This window comes from Gymnoscopelus braueri, assembly GCF_963280865.1.
Source record: "Gymnoscopelus braueri genome assembly, chromosome: 18".
NCBI lineage: Eukaryota > Metazoa > Chordata > Actinopteri > Myctophiformes > Myctophidae > Gymnoscopelus > Gymnoscopelus braueri.
The window spans coordinates 25312161-25329162 of record NC_137618.1 but is presented as its reverse complement, the minus strand read 5'-3'; the positions used below and the strand labels follow the sequence as shown (position 1 = coordinate 25329162).

The following is a 17002-nucleotide window of genomic DNA, read 5'->3' as shown; positions in this document are numbered from 1 at the left end:
TGTGTGTGTGTGTGTGTGTGTGTGTGTGTGTGTGTGTGTGTGTGTGTGTGTGTGTGTGTGTGTGTGTGTGTGTGTGTGTGTGTGTGTGTGGGGGGGGGGGGGGGTTCCTCCGAGTTGGAAACACTGGTGACGCGAGGTTCGTGGGGGGGAGGGGGTGCGACAGGGCTTGCCCGGACTTGTTCTGACTCTTTTGCCTGAGCAGACCAATCACAGCTCTTGCTGATTTTGTCCCTCCCCTTAGACTCACAGCATTCACACGCTTCCTTCTCACAAATCAAAATCCGGCGATAGCCTCGGTCATTTACTATTGGAAACGGATCTTCTTGATTTAGCTTCATATTATATCATCGATCTACTTTGTTTTCTTCGGAAGACTTTCATTTCGTCGTCTTTTGTCTGAGGTGAGTAATACTTTATATCGCTTTCAGTTCATAACTCTGATTGTAGCCTTGGACCACACGACGGTCATGGATGAACTGCAACCTGGTGTTTGCACTTTCTCCCTTTTTGGACCCTCTAATCTACTTCAACGTTCAGATTTCAAACAAAGTTTTTACTCCATGGCCACGGATGTTATAATTATGTATGGTTCCTCAGAAGTAGCCGTATCTTCCGTATTGTTCAATAAAAAAACATTTTAATCCGATCGGTGGCCATTTTCTCATAGTTAGCACACTCTATCAGAGTGCAGTACACCTACCAACCGATGGGGTCGCGTAGTTGAAAGCATATGGAGGACATGTTGAGAAAATGGCCACCGATCGGATTAAAATGCTTTTTATTTAACAATACTGAAGATACGGGTACTTCTGAAGGCCCGAACGGAATTGTTACATCCGTGGCCATGAGGTAAGCACTTTATATTTGAAATGTGAACGTGTATGTACATGTACGGGCCTTAAATGAATTAAGTGCAATCGCCAGTTTGTTGGTGACTTTGTTTTCATACAATCACGTCACCATCAACCGAGCCTCGATCTCCAGGCTTTTATTGTTTAGTTTTGCCATCGACCTGTCTATAACAATTCATTATATAACGCAGAATGCAGCTTTTAATCAACATTGCATTTGTTATATCTTGTCTGCTAAAATTGAGCTTGTAGATCTGCTAAAACTAACTTTAAGCAGCGACAGTTGATCTGAAACTAGGTTAAAAACAACAAGGATTCGTCAGCTAGGCTAACCGATGCTAACGGCTATAAATGTATGCTTACAACTTCCGCATGGCAGTGACGTCACACACTGCTCCTTGGAGCTTTGTTTGTGTCTGTCTCGACACAGACAGGGCACGTTCGAAAATACAGCACTGAGCGCACTGGCCAATACAAACTAATAGGCGAGTGTGCTCCGGTGCGTAATTTCCGAACGCACCCACAGTTGGCAGGCATAGATAGATAAATATTCTGCTTGTACTTCTATCCACTATTGTACTTGTATTGTACTTCATCTCAGAGGCAAATATTGAACTTTTGATCCACTACAATTATTTGAAAACTACTTTAGTTAGTTGATTTTGATTATTATTTAAAAAACATTGGCTACATTAACCACTTAAGCCCTACTCAAACTTTTCTATTTGAAAATGGCAGATCTACAAGCTCACAATGCTATACATTGTGAGCTTGTAGATCTGCTATTTAACAATTATCTCTAAAATTGGCAGACTCTGTAGCCATGTGATAACAAGGCATTATACATATTTGAAAATAGGAGATCTACAAGCTCACTGTAAACTTGTAGCCTTTTTTAAATAGCTTATCTACAAGCTCACTTGTAGATCACGTGTGAGCTTGTAGATCTGCTATTGTCTATTGATATGCATGTACTTTCATAACTCTGTGTCTAAAATATTGTATTTCTTTTTTTACAGCTCTGGCTGTGGACCCAGGTGACAGACAGACTATCCCAGACCTACTGCAAGGTGTGTAACATCCTGATCCTATTTTCCATTTATTATGGGGGTCTGTGGTCTTGTGCATAGGCTAAAAATGGAAGCTCTTTGACATTACAATAGTTTGAGAACCACTGGCATCCAGGTGACAAGTATGTGTTGCTTCTAGTTTCTATAGAGTTGTCAGCTGACTGAAAGGTGATTAGAGGTGTTGTTAGGGGTTGAATAAATTGTGTGTGTGTGTGGTAACACCACTTAACCTTTATTTAAAATAGCAGATCTACAAGCTGATTTTCAGAGCTTGTAGCTCTGCTATTGTCCCTATATTGACATGCTCATGCCTTGTGCTCAGGCTGTGTCTGTCTAATCTATCTGTGTACATTTGCGGTGTGAGTACTGTACAGTGTTGCATTGCTTATTTGATATGTTGGCATTGATAGACAAATATTGTACTTGTAATCCACTACAATGTTTTGAAAACTTTTTAGATTTAGATTGTTGTTTAAAAAACATAGGCTACACTAACCACTTCAGCCCCACTTCAGCCCTATTTAAACTTTGGCAGATCTACTAGCTCACAATGCGACACTTTGAGCTTGTAGATCTGCTATTTTCCAATTATATCCCACATTGGTAGACATCTGTAGCCATGTGATAACATGGCATTATACATATTCGAAAATAGCAGATCTACAAGCTCGCTGTGAGTTTATAATGTTTGGAAAATAGCAGATCTACAAGCTCACTGTAAGCTTGTTGCTTCATTTTAAATGGCCGATCTACATAGCTCACTTGTAGATCACTTCTGAGCTTGTACATCTGCTATTGTCTATTATGCATGTACAGGTGACAAGTATGTGTTGCTTCAAGTTTCTATAGAGTTGTCAGCTGACTGAAAGGTGATAATAGGGGGGTGATTAGAGGTGTGGTTAGGGGTTGAATAAATGACCCATTGTTGATGCCATTTAACAGGCCTATTGTGTCTCATCTGTGTCTGTCTTATCCATATGTGGCACATTTTTCAGCACACTGACTTGTCTGGTTCAATTTTCAAGATCTCTGTGTGTGTGTGTGTGTGTGTGTGTGGTCACACATGGTCACACCACTTAACCTTTATTTAAAATAGCAGATCTACAAGCTGATTTTCTGAGCTTGTAGATCTGCTATTGTCCCTATATTGACATGCTCATGCCTTGTGCTCAGGCTATGTCTGTCTAATCTATCTTTGTACATTTGCGGTGTGAGTACTGTACAGTGTTGCATTGCTTATTTGGTATGTTGGCATTGATAGACAAATATTGTACTTGTAATCCACTACAATGTTTTGAAAACTTGAGTTACTTTGTAGATTTAGATTGTTGTTTAAAAAACATAGGGTACACTAACCACTTCAGCCCTATTTAAACTTTGGCTATTTGAAAATGGCAGATCTACAAGCTCACAATGTGACGCGTTGAGCTTGTAGATCTGCTATTTTCCAATTATATCCCAAATTGTCAGACATCTGTAGCCATGTGATAACAAGGCATTGTACATATTGAAAATAGCAGATCTACAAGCTCACTGTAAACTTGTAGCCCATCTAGAGCTTGTAGATCTGCTATTGTCTATTGATATGCATGTACTTTCATAACTCTGTGTCTAAAATATTGTATTTATTTATTTTACAGCTTCGGCTGTGGACCCAGGTGACAGACAGACCATCCCAGACCTGCAAGGTGTGTAACATCCTGATCCTATTTTCGATGTAACTATCTAATGTTGGCTTATTGACATTGTCTTGGGGTTGAATACTAGGTTAGGGGGGTCTGTGGTCTTGTGCATAGGCTAAAAATGGAAGCTCTTTGACATTACAATAGTTTGAGAACTACTGGCATCCAGGTGACAAGTATGTGTTGCTTCTAGTTTCTATAGAGTTGTCAGCTGACTGAAAGGTGATTAGAGGTGTTGTTAGGGGTTGAATACATTTTGTGTGTGGTCACACATGGTCACACCACTTAACCTTTATTTAAAATAGCAGATCTTCAAGCTGATTTTCTGAGCTTGTAGATCTGCTATTGTCCCTATATTGACATGCTCATGCCTTGTGCTCAGGCTGTGTCTGTCTAATCTATCTGTGTACATTTGCGGTGTGAGTACTGTACAGTGTTGCATTGCTTATTTGGTATGTTGGCATTGATAGACAAATATTGTACTTGTAATCCACTACAATGTTTTGAAAACTTGAGTTACTTTGTAGATTTAGATTGTTGTTTAAAAAACATAGGCTACACTAACCACTTCAGCCCTATTTAAACTTTGGCTATTTGAAAATGGCAGATCTACAAGCCCACAATGCGACGCATTGAGCTTGTAGATCTGCTATTTTCCAATTATATCCCAAATTGGCAGACATCTGTAGCCATGTGATAACATGGCATTATACATATTCGAAAATAGCAGATCTACAAGCTCGCTGTGAGTTTGTAATGTTTGGAAAGTAGCAGATCTACAAGCTCACTGTAAGCTTGTTGCTTCATTTTAAACGGCCGATCTACATAGCAGAGTCCTGCACGGGTCCAATTTTGAGAACCCGCGCCCGCCCCGCCCGTCAATACTCAGATCCGTAGACCGACCCGTCACCCGTGATAATTTAAAAATACGAACCAGACCCGCCCCGCCCGTCAAATAAACGACCCGTTGTCCGCCCGTTTATCCGTGTAAAATGTAAATCCTATTGAAAAGTGTGTTGAAAAAGATAGCAGCCTTCAAAAACAGTGCTACATTCAGTGGTCAGGTTTGTACAGAAAGCAAGTGAAGACGGCGGAGCGAGCTTAAGCCACGCGCGAACGCGCATCTACGCAGCAAACATGTGTCGTTGTTTATGTCATCAGATACTTTTAATTTGAAGGTTTAACGGGATGTTCAATGTGTTTTTGTGAGTTAAGATAACTGACCAGCATGCTCCATGCAGTTGTGCTGTTAAGTTACACAAGTTACGTTGTTTGGGCGGAAACAGTGCTCTCTGATTTTCACAATAAAATGATACCCGCCCGCGATTAGTTCAGTACCGCCCGTCCCCGTACCCGTGATCTTATCAAAGTAACATTTTCACCCGTTTTCACCCGTCAAACGCGGGTACCCGTCGGGTATCCGCGGGTACCCGGCCCGTTGCAGGACTCTGCTACATAGCTCACTTGTAGATCACTTCTGAGCTTGTAGATCTGCTATTGTTCGCCTCCGACCAAGTGGAGCTTACTATGTAACTCTGCTTGGGTTGTGTGTGTGTGTGTGTGTCTGTGTTCATGCTCTCATTGGCTCACACACCCATGTGACTCACATGCGTGCCATGTGACTCGCATGCGTGCACTGCCTGTCAGCAGCCACCCGAGTGCGCCAGAGTGCAGGAATTGAGACAATGCTCTGATTACAATGCACAACAGCCTGCCCCACACACACACACACACACACACACACACACACACAGTCAATGTGTGGTGTCACACCTGGTCACACCACTTAACCTTTATTTAAAATAGCAGATCTACAAGCTGATTTTCTGAGCTTGTAGATCTGCTATTGTCCCTATATTGACATGCTCATGCCTTGTGCTCAGGCTGTGTCTGTCTAATCTATCTGTGTACATTTGCGGTGTGAGTACTGTACAGTGTTGCATTGCTTATTTGGTATGTTGGCATTGATAGACAAATATTGTACTTGTAATCCACTACAATGTTTTGAAAACTTGAGTTACTTTGTAGATTTAGATTGTTGTTTATTGTTTATATTGTTGTACATTTGAAAATAGCTGATCTACAATCTCACAATGCGACACGTTGTGAGCTTCTATATCTGCTATTTTACAATTATCTCCCAAATTGGCAAACATCTGTAGCCATATGATAACAAGGCATTATACATATTTGAAAATAGCAGATCTACAAGCTCACTTTAAACTTGTTGCCTTATTTTAAATAGCCAATATACAAATTCACTTGACAGCTTGTCACTACATGCATTTACTTTTATATTTTTTTCTAAATACAGTATTTTTGATTGAAAATTTCAGCTGTTGCGTGGCTGTACACCGGACCTGATATCTTGGCCAACACAGCAGTGGACTGAGGGGACCATCCCAGACTGCACTACTGCAAGGTTTGTTTAACATAACATGACTATCTAATGTTGGCATATGGAAATTGTCTTGGGGTCAATCCATTGTCAGTTTTTAAGGAGACATTGCCAATATATATACTCTATTTAGTTTAACTCTTTGACTGCCATATCAATAGTGTGCCATTGCTGTCAGCAAAACGGTGATTTTACTGTACTTTTGAAAAATCATGGAATCTCTGTGACCGCCGTCCTCACAGAGATCGGCGCATTACATGCATTACAAATTATTTTGTTGGTCCCCATATGATTAGCTTAATTGAAACACATTTTCTTTATTTTTAAAATGCCAACTCCTATTATTTTTGCTTATTTTGCACTCTTTATTGTCTCCGTCAGGCCGGAAGGCATGGCTGAGACTGTTTTGCACACTGTCTGTCTTTTTGTGTGTCACTCTGTCTGTGGACAGTCAATCTCTGGTACCGTTGGCTTGATGGCAGTGAAACTGCACACACACTGTCTGGATGCCAGAGCAGAATTCTGTCCTTAGTGATCAAAAACAAATCTGTCCAGTTTTTCATATTCATCCTGATTGACGTATTCCAAACATTGCTGGCCCACAATAACCGACCTAACCTGGTAGAGACCTCTTGGAGCCCTTTCTCTAATTACATTCTGTTTCCACACATTTTTAAAAGGTAATAGGATCCAATTTAGTCAAAGCTGTCAGCCATTCTTAATCAAATAATTCAAATGGAATAAAACAAAATGGTTACACCATTACTCTACAGATAAATGGTAACATTAGTGTTTGCAACAGTAAACTTATGAATTAATGCATTATTTTCCCACACTGCTATACCTAATATAAACTATGCAGATGATATGCGTACTTCAATTCTATGGTGTACTCATCATATACATAATCTTTGGTAGACATATATGCTTATGTAATACTTTCTCTCTTTAGTTCTACTTTTCCAAATGTTTTGGTTAATATTGTATAAAATCTTGAATAGTTAAAGTTCAACAAGGGAATGTCAGCTATGTCTGTCATAGCCATAATTGCATGAATGGTAGATGTATATAAATAAAATAAGCACCATACATACAAATGCAGCTGTTAGATTGCTAACACACCAATAATGCACATTATGGAAAGCTGAAAGAACTCAACGCAGTCAGAGAAATGACTTCATATATACCGATACTTGATCATAGACAAAGATTTTCATAAAAAATGTGCCCTTTAAACAGCCATAACTACAGTTCAGAGCATGCTTAACGCCCCAAACTTGGTAGGTGCTATAGCAGTGTAAAACACTTTAAATGGCCATGCTTCAGTGACCAACGCTCTTAGCAGCGCAACAGAGGACTAGGTTTTGAAGGCTGCGCAGCGGCCTGAAAATCTACTGTCATAAAATGGCACACACGGTTTTTACACAAGAATATAACGGTAGAAAAAACTATAGCGCTAGTCTGAAATTGTTCTCTTTTTTTATTCTAGTGTTCATCAGATCGAAACAGCTCCTCTGGTGACTTTTTAATGGTAAGTAAGTTAATTCTTGATGCCTAGAGTGATTTGTGACTAATGCTACATTAGTATTGAAGGTTGAAGGTTGTTTTTTGGTAAAGAGTGTACATTTTCGTAAAAGTTCAGATCTAAAACTTGGTGACATCATGGGTCGTCGTGGAAAGAAATCTATTGCTAAAAAGAAATGCTGGGATGCTAAGTTGGCCCATACAGATTCACCAAACAGTTGCACAGTGGTCGATGAAGGGACACAAAAGACATTTAGTCCAGCCATGGAGACTGTGGTAGAAACAGCTCAGCAACATGCACAGTCTGATGTTGAAGAACAAGACAACATTGTCGAGGCCATGGACCTTTCCAACAATGACCCTGTACAACAAGCATGCATCGTGCCACCCTCTGTCAAATCTGTGCAGGCATCCAAAAGCCAAAATCATCATAAGTTTTCCGAAATGTCAAAGAATCGGCAGTGTACATGCATGGCTCTGACATTTTTGGCACACCAACATGAAGGTCTTGACTTGAAGATGGATGATCTTGACAAGATACTGGACAAGGGAGACAGCCTGTATAAAAGAACAATAGAACAACTAATTAGACAGAAGCTGTTTAAGTCATGCCAGCTGACAATGGAGGAAGTACCTCTCAAGGTGGAAACGGAACACAATACGTACTCCGTGAAAAAATCTAACGTGGACATGGGATTTATGAGAGCTGAGGGAGAGCCCTACCGACGGCATTGGTGGCTGAAGCTTCAGGAAAGACTTAAGTGTCTGTCTGAGAATGTCAAATATGCACTCCTAACAGTATCACCACACACCATTGCCGTTTTTAGAGACAGGTCTGGAAGATATGGACTGTTTGACTCTCACCAGAGAAGTGCTGATGGCCTACCTTTGTCTGGAGGAAAAGCTGTAATGATGACCTTCACTCAGTTGGATGATCTGTTCGCTAAGATTGACCAGCTAATTGACTTCTCACATTCATCGAACAGGATTGACCAAATGCAGTTTGACTTCATGCCAGTGACATTTGAACAGACAAATGCTCGGTCACCCCATCTGTCAACAGTGCAAATTCATCCTGACAACCTGCATCACAAAGAGCCTGTCGATCAAACTAGCCAGGATGAAACAAACACTGAACCTCCAATCACCAAGCAATCTTTGCAGGCAGGACATTCACCATCAACACAAGTGATGTCAGACACTACAAATGAAAGAGCCAACAAAATGAGTCGACAACGGAAACTGAAAATAATGAGGAGACAAAGAGAGGATCAACTGCAATCTGATACCAAGGAAAAACCGAGGACTCCAAGGAAGGAATACATGAACAAATACATTGCCATGAGATGTATAACGGATAAAAAATTCAAGGAACGGCAAAACAAATTCAAGAAGGCATATGACAACAGGAGATTTAGAGAAGATGAAGAATTCAGAGCGAAGAAGTCGGCTTATGGCAAAAGGAGGTTCAATGAAGATGAGGTTAGAGAGAAGAAAAGGGCTTATGGCAAAAGGAGGCTCAATGATGATGAGTTTAGAAAGAAGCACAATGTTTATGTAAACAAGAGGTTCAGAGAAGATGAGGAGTTCAGGGAAAAGGTTAGGGAACACATGAAGTCCTACATGGCCCGCAGATGCAAAACGGACACATTCTTCAACATGCGCCGTGACATCCGACGTTCAATGAGAATAAGAAATTATTACAAGGACTTATGTGATGACCTGCGCAAACGGAGCATTGCTGTAAAAGCAAGGAAAGATTTAGCTACTGCGAGGATAGATTTAGCTCCCGCACCCACACAGAATGAGCTACTGCAAGGCGCTATAGCGAGTTTCCAGAACGTCATAAAACATGGACCAACTTTTGTTTGCACAACGTGCCATCGGACTCTTTTCTCTGATCAAGTGTATGTTTGTCATCGGTCAAATTACACGATCAAACCCCGCGTGGTTGCTGCCTGCTTAACAGGCAAATACCTTCATTCGTGTGATGATCAATGTGGAGGGCCGGAAGATTGCACTGTACCCGAAGAAAGGCGAAAAGAGTGGATTTGTCAATGCTGTCACAAAAGTGTAGTAGCAGGAAGAATGCCACGCTTGGCTGTCGCAAACAACCTGGAACTTGCACCCATTCCTCCAGAGCTCCGCCAACTCAATGTGCTGGAAAGACAAATATCGGCAATAGACATACCATTTGCCAAGATTCTCACACTTCCTAAAGGCAAACAGAGTGCTATATATGGTGCTGTGGTGTGCGTGCCAGCAGACGTGGAAACCACAGTAAACACCCTACCCAGAAGGCTCGACTCATCCCGTTTGTACAGGGTGAAACTGAAGAGACGTCTGCGGTACAAAGGTTATCATTTGTTTCACACTGTCAATATGACCAATGTCTTACTGGGCTTGAGGAAACTCATCGAGACACACCCCGACTACAAAAACATCACAATCCGAGATGATGAGAGCATCAACGATGAAAATGTGGAGGGCCATCTTGAAGACCTACCCACTGTTGAACTTGAAGACCTACCCACTGTTGAACAGACGGGCACAGACGAAGTCATGGACAGTTGTGACGACGCCGAAATGATGGAAGTAGCCGATGCGACTGAAACCCTCGACCCATCACAGAGAGTGGATCAACATCCACCCACTGCCCAAGATGAGCAAGATGCGCTGAGACCTGGACATGGCCTGGACAGTTGCTTGGAACCGGATGACATTGGACAAGAGACAATGACATACGGAGATGGCATATTCTGCATCGCCCCAGCTGAAGGAAACAGGCCTGTCAGCTATAGCACAGCCCCTAACCTCGAAGCAAGGGCCTTCCCTACATTGTTTCCAACTGGAGAGAACACGTTGGATCGGAAGAGAAAGCTCAAACTGACACCAAGCAGGTACTTCAACGCAAGGCTTTTCAATGTTGATGATCGTTTTGCAAGAGACCAAAGCTATCTCTTTTTTGCCCAGTTTGTTACAGAGACCCACTTGGCAAAAAACACCATCTCAATTCAATTGAGGAAGGGCAAACCCTTTACCAAGGATGGTCGCAGGATCTCCAACAAGATGTTGCAGGACAAGCATGAAGTTGAGAGACTGGTCAGAAACCGGGATGCAACAAGGTTCATGCAACCCCTTAGGGGGACGCCAGCCTACTGGCAGAAGACCATGTATGATTTGTTTGCCATGGTCCGTCAGTTAGGCCCACCTACCTTCTTTTTGACCTTAAGTGCTGCAGAATTCAGATGGCCAGAGGTCATAACGGCAATAAAAGCACAGCAAGGCCAAATAGTGGATTTTGACAAGCTGGACTGGAATGAGAAATGTGACATCCTCAGAAGCAATGCAGTGACTACCATGCGAATGTTTGACAAGCGAGTTCATTCTGCGTATTCAAAACTGCTGCGGTCTGATGCTCGCCCAATCGGACACGTCATAGACTGGTTCCATAGAATCGAGTATCAAAACCGGGGTTCGCCGCATGTTCACGCCTTAATGTGGGTAGCCGACGCCCCCAAACTTGGAGAAGACTCGGACGAGAAGATATGCGAATTTGCGGACCGCTACATTTCGTGCCAGCTGCCTGATCCAAACGAAAATCCTGTGCTTCACCGAATTGTCCAAGAAGTTCAGATGCACAGCAAAAACCACACAAAGTCCTGTAAGAAAGGTAACAAGACATGCAGGTTTGGATTCCCCAAGGCACCAGTGGACACAACCTGGTTAACTAACCCAACGCCAGTTGATCCAATGGAGGAAGTCACGGATGAAAACGAAAGGGGCGCAACAGGAGGAAATGAAGGAGCAAACGAAAGTGCAAAGAGGAGTACCGAAGGCATAGGCAAACAACAGAGGGCAAGAGCACAAGCTGCTTTGGCCAAACTCAAACCTCTGTATGATCTACTTCTGGACTTGCCATCAGAACTGACCGATCTCTCAGAGTTGCTGGCAAAGTGCAATTTGACTCACGAAGAGTACGACAGCTATCTTGAAGACTTGAGGAATGTCCAGGTCCTCTTGATGAAGCGTGGAGTCAAGGACTGCTATGTGAACAACTACAACCCAGTTTTGCTGGAGGCCTGGAATGCCAACATGGATATCCAGTTTGTCCTGGACCACTTTGTTTGCATCTCATACATGCTGTCCTACATATCCAAGGCCGAACATGAGATGGGTGAGCTTCTGAAACAAGTAGTCGAAGGCATAGACCCCACAAAAGTGACCGAAAGGGGTGCAATGAACGAACTTGTTCATGCATATGTGAAAAACAGACAGGTTAGCTCTCAGGAGGCAGTGGCCCGAACTTGCAGCTTGCAATTGAAGGAATGCTCCCGCGAAGTTGTCTTCCTCCCGACGGATGACAATGCAATGAAAATGAGCCTCCCGCTCAGCTTGCTGCAGAAAAGACCAGCCGATTCGAACCAAGTGTGGATGTCAGGGCTTCTTGACAAATACAACGCCAGACCCAAAACACTGGTGTTTGACAACATGTGTCTAGCAGAATTTGCATCCGAGTACAGGATTGTGTACGGTAGCGAAGCAAAAAAGCCAGATTGCCTGAAGCTGTCTGACAACATGGGAACCATTAAGAAGCGCTCGACGGATGGCCGACCCGCGGTTATCAGATACGCGAAGTTCTCGGAACAGAAGGACCCCGAGAAATACTTCGGCAACTTGCTGAAGGCTTACCTTCCGCATCGCTATCAGACCACACTGAAAACCGCAATCTTCCCCACCTACAAGGAGTTCTACGACTCTGCGTCTGTGAAAATACCTGGACAAAAATGGACATGCCGCGCAAATGCCATTGTTGATGAGAACAAAATGAGGTATGAAAAACACAGCAAATCGATGGAAGAAGCATTAGAGGAATTCATGAAGCATGGCCCTGCGGAAGATGCGTGGGCCAACATTGCCCCAGAAAATGAGCTCGAGCGGATGGAATGTCTTGCCGAACAAGATCAAGATCCACAGGCAGACGACGAACAAGACGACGTCCCAGAGTTCAGTTGTCAAGAGGTGGGTACAATTGTTGGTCACAGGGTATCGGCTCCGCAAATGAGCCTCGATTATCTGCGTTCAATGTGTCGAAACCTCAACCGGACTCAAGCCTCTATCTTTCACTCTGTACGTGAATGGTGCTTCAAGAGCGTACTCGACCAGAAACCCGAACCCTTCTTCTTCTTTGTCACTGGGGGTGCTGGAACTGGCAAATCACGCCTGATCAAGTGCATCTACGGTGAGGCAACACGGATTCTCCGTCGACTCCCCAGACTGTTTGAGGAGACGGATGCATCCATGCCCACAGTGCTGCTGTCTGCGTTTACAGGAACTGCGGCATACAACATCGCGGGAAACACACTGCATTCCCTGTTGAAGTTGCCAAGAAAATTGAAACCACCCTACATAGGACTGGGAAACAAATTGGATGACGTGAGGGCAAAGCTGGGAAATGCGGAGATCATTGTCATAGATGAGGTGTCGATGATTTCAAAGGCTATGTTTATCTACATCCACTGGAGACTGCAAGAGATTAAAGGCAGTAAGAGGCCATTCGGCGGCATGTCGGTACTTGTAGTAGGCGACTTTTACCAGCTCCCTCCAACGTCAAGTGGGAAACCGCTCTGTGTGCTCGAGGAAGGCAAACCGGACCTTCTGCTCGAACACTTTCAGATGATCACGTTGACCGAGATCATGCGACAGAAAGATGATCTGCCCTACGCAGAGCTTCTGAATAGGTTGAGAGTCAAAGCGAAGAAAGATCCGCTGAGTGACGGAGACAAAGCACTCCTTGCTCAGAGAGTGACTGTGCGTGACCGTTGTCCTAAGGATGTTGTGCACATCTTCGCAACCAACAAAGAGGTGTCCGAACACAACGCCAAATCTTTGTCTGCGCTCCACAGCCACATCGTCAACATACCCGCGGAAGACTACAAGCAAGTCCATAACCACAAGACTCGCCTTGCCAGTCCCTGTACAGGAGAGCAGAACGATCTTCTTGACAACTTGCAGGTTGCAGAAGGCGCCCCAATCGTGATCATCAGGAACATAGATGTGGAGGATGGCCTTGTGAACGGGACATTTGGCAAGATGGCTAGTGTAGAGATGCACGTAAACGAGGACGGGAGTAGAGTAGCCAAGCTTTGGCTTGTAGTAGACAAGCCTGAAGCAGGACAGAAATACCGGAAAACTACACCTGGCAGTACACAAGTGTACGTCGAGAGATATGAGGAACACCTGAGCAATAACACGCTTCGTAGGCAATTTCCCATCAAGTTGGCATATGCTTGCACAGCTCACAAAGTCCAAGGCATGACTACACAATCTGCTGTGGTTTCCTTGAAACGGATCTTCCAACCAGGCATGGCCTACGTTGCCCTCAGTAGGACAACGTCATTGCAAGGATTGCACATCATTGACTTCGATGCGAAGAAAATCTATGCTGATCCTGCAATCACAGCTGCCCTGGAATCCATGAAGACCGCCTCACTGGACAGTGTTATGCCACTGTTGAAGTATCGAGAGACGACAGGCCAGGCGCAAACACTCGCGATTGTCCATCACAACACGCAAAGTTTACCGGCACACATTCAGGACATCAAAAAACATCACGAACTGACCCATGCAGATGTCCTGTGCTTGACCGAGACGCATCTCACCGGCTCCTTTGTGGCTGACAGTCTCCAATTGGATGGATACACCATGTTCAGCCGCAACAAGCACATCTCGTACACCAGCCGTCCTGAACGTGCAGAACAGAATGGCGGTGGCGTCGCTGTGTATGTGAAGGACCATTTCCAGGCATGTGAAAAGCGTTACCTACACAATGTGACAAACCTCGAGTTTGTGGTCGTCAAGATAGAGTCCCCTGTCAAGCTTCTGATCGCTGCAGTGTACAGACCACCACGTTACGATGACCCGTTCATGGAAAATCTGAAGGCGCTTCTGGACTCCTTAGAAGTGATGGACCACCATCCCATCGTAGTCTGTGGTGATTTCAACGAAAATCTACTGGCCAGTGTAGGTACTCCGATAGCGATGCTGCTCGAGTCCAGAGGATACACACAACTGATCAAGGAGAAGACTACTGACAAAAACACGCTGTTGGATCACATTTACATCTCAAGACCAGAGCAATGTCTACAGTCTGGAGTACTACGTACGTACTACAGCTACCATGATCCTGTGTATTGCGTATTATCCTCCGATCAGGACTAGTGCATAGCCTGCAAGACAAGCTTGCAAACACTGGAACCATGTAGACCTTAGTTTCAAGGACATCGTGCTCTTTCCCACCAAACGCATTCTGACCTGCTCTTATAAATCACATCTGCCGCACTCAATAACAAAAGGATTGCGAACAATGGAACCTCTTGATCACCAACCCTGTCATTGGATATATCACTGGAACATGTGAATGAGCTGCCCAAATAGTGGTCACCAGAGATGATCGTTTGACGGTATGAACTATTCATAGCCAACGCTACATCATTCTCTGGTGCCACTCCAGCGCAAAGTCTCATCTGCCACACTAAATAACAAACGGATTGCGAACAATGGAACCTCTTGATCACCAACCCTGTCATTGGATATATCACTGGAACATGTGAATCAGCTGCCCAAGTAGTGACCGGGCCTCATCGTAGCCGCACCTATACTTTGGAATCTCCCATTACGCAGCAGCCAAATCTCACCTTTTTTCTCTTGTCGCTAGTATTATTCATATTGTAGCATTGTTTTGTCTTTTTTCATAATTACTGATTGTGAAGCATTTGTTTGAAAAGAACACTAACACTTGTTTCCCTGTTTTTCAGAAGCCGTCCAGCACTGATATTGTTTTTGCCTTTAACCATTTTCTACATTTCAGGAATGTTCTTTGTGAATAATTGTCATATTTCTAATTGTCATTTATGTTGTGGGTCGTGAACCGGTAGTACCCAATTTCTATAAACACAATATTGGCCATCCCTGAATTTAATAACAAACTCACACATAAAATAATCAATTCTAAAAAATGCATAACAAACTATTTTGGATTGTATACTGCCTTTTCATGACCCACTACCTTATATTTACATGTGCATGTTGTAAATGTTTTAACTCACCATTTGTTTTTAGGGCTGTAAGACTGTAACACTTATTAGGACTAAATTATTTTTTAATAAATGTTGTCAAAAAATTTAATTTTATTCAAACAGCCAATATACAAGCATTAAAATAGGACTTAATTTGTTAATTAAACTAATAAATGTAATCCCAAAATAATTATGGAAAATGTTACACATTGATTCATTGATAAATACAAAATTAGATATCTACAAAATACACTTTGAGATAATTCACTTAATCAATATAGTTGCAGCCCTAAAAGTTTTACTTATTTTTCAGAATGTTACATTTATTAGTTTGTTTAATATATTTACCAGGAGCTTGCTTGATCGCCTTTTTTAACAAAGGGGTCGGTGCAAGAATTTTTTCCCCGTGCACTCCTAAATTGGCTGAAATAGGAGGCGGGTTTTTTGCTTCACCCTGGAAAATATTGAAATTACTTAAAGGTTAGAATATAATTTTGGACAATAACAGTAATAGTAGTAATAATAATAACCATTAGAGCATCAATAATATATCTGTCAATAATAAACTGTTTACAGGCATTGTAATAGTTATCATAAAATATAATTGTTTAATTGTCACTAATAACTCATATTAACCTATATATAGAATCATAAAATATGACCATAATTACATATATAATCATAATAACTATAGTAAAAATAATTGATAGGACATTATACCAAATATATTAATGGTGTTGCTTACAGTAAAGGTACCAATAATACAATTGTGTTAATAAATACTTTAAACTATATCTGCTCTGCTTTGTCTCTACTTATTTTTCTTTTTGCCATGTGTTTGAAAAGTGAATCTATATGTTTGGTAATGTATTTAGTCACATGTATTTAACATTTACAATGAATACAGATGTGTTTTTTTAAATTTGTATTACTATTCTCAATCAGAAGGGTTCTTCACTACTAAAGCTGAACAAAAAGTGAAACTTTGGAATGTAACATCTCATTAATGCCTAAACCCATACACATATGAACATAATATACACAAGTTGTTCGTTTAACTGACAATAATTCTTGCCTTCTATAATTTGGTGTTTTAAGCTTGTAATTGAAAGTGTCAGACTATAATCTCTGCCTGCTGGACAAAATGGACTTCAATCCCTCTACTGTGTGTACAATTGTGAAGCAATTTATTCTGCAATCTACATGGACATTAGAGCTTATCCAAAACTCCTGCCTGGTGATGACAAGTCTGTCACAATGTAGGCTAAACAATAGTTTTTCATTGTGGTATTGACACCATTAAGTAACACTGATGTGCCTGATATGCTGGGGAGTATCTATCTTACAATATACAAAATGGAATGGCTACTAGCCAGGTCGACAAGTATCGTAATGGTTC

General features: G+C 42.3%; 1 long non-coding RNA gene across 1 annotated transcript; it reads left to right on the top strand.

Annotated features, from left to right (window-relative positions):
- Positions 1 to 242: 242 nt before the first annotated feature.
- LOC308105684 lies at positions 243 to 16387 on the top strand. Its single transcript, XR_013934927.1, has 6 exons — positions 243 to 401; positions 1871 to 1921; positions 3562 to 3609; positions 5940 to 6025; positions 7491 to 7532; positions 15343 to 16387. It is a non-coding gene; the product is annotated as an uncharacterized lncRNA (long non-coding RNA).
- Positions 16388 to 17002: the final 615 nt, after the last annotated feature.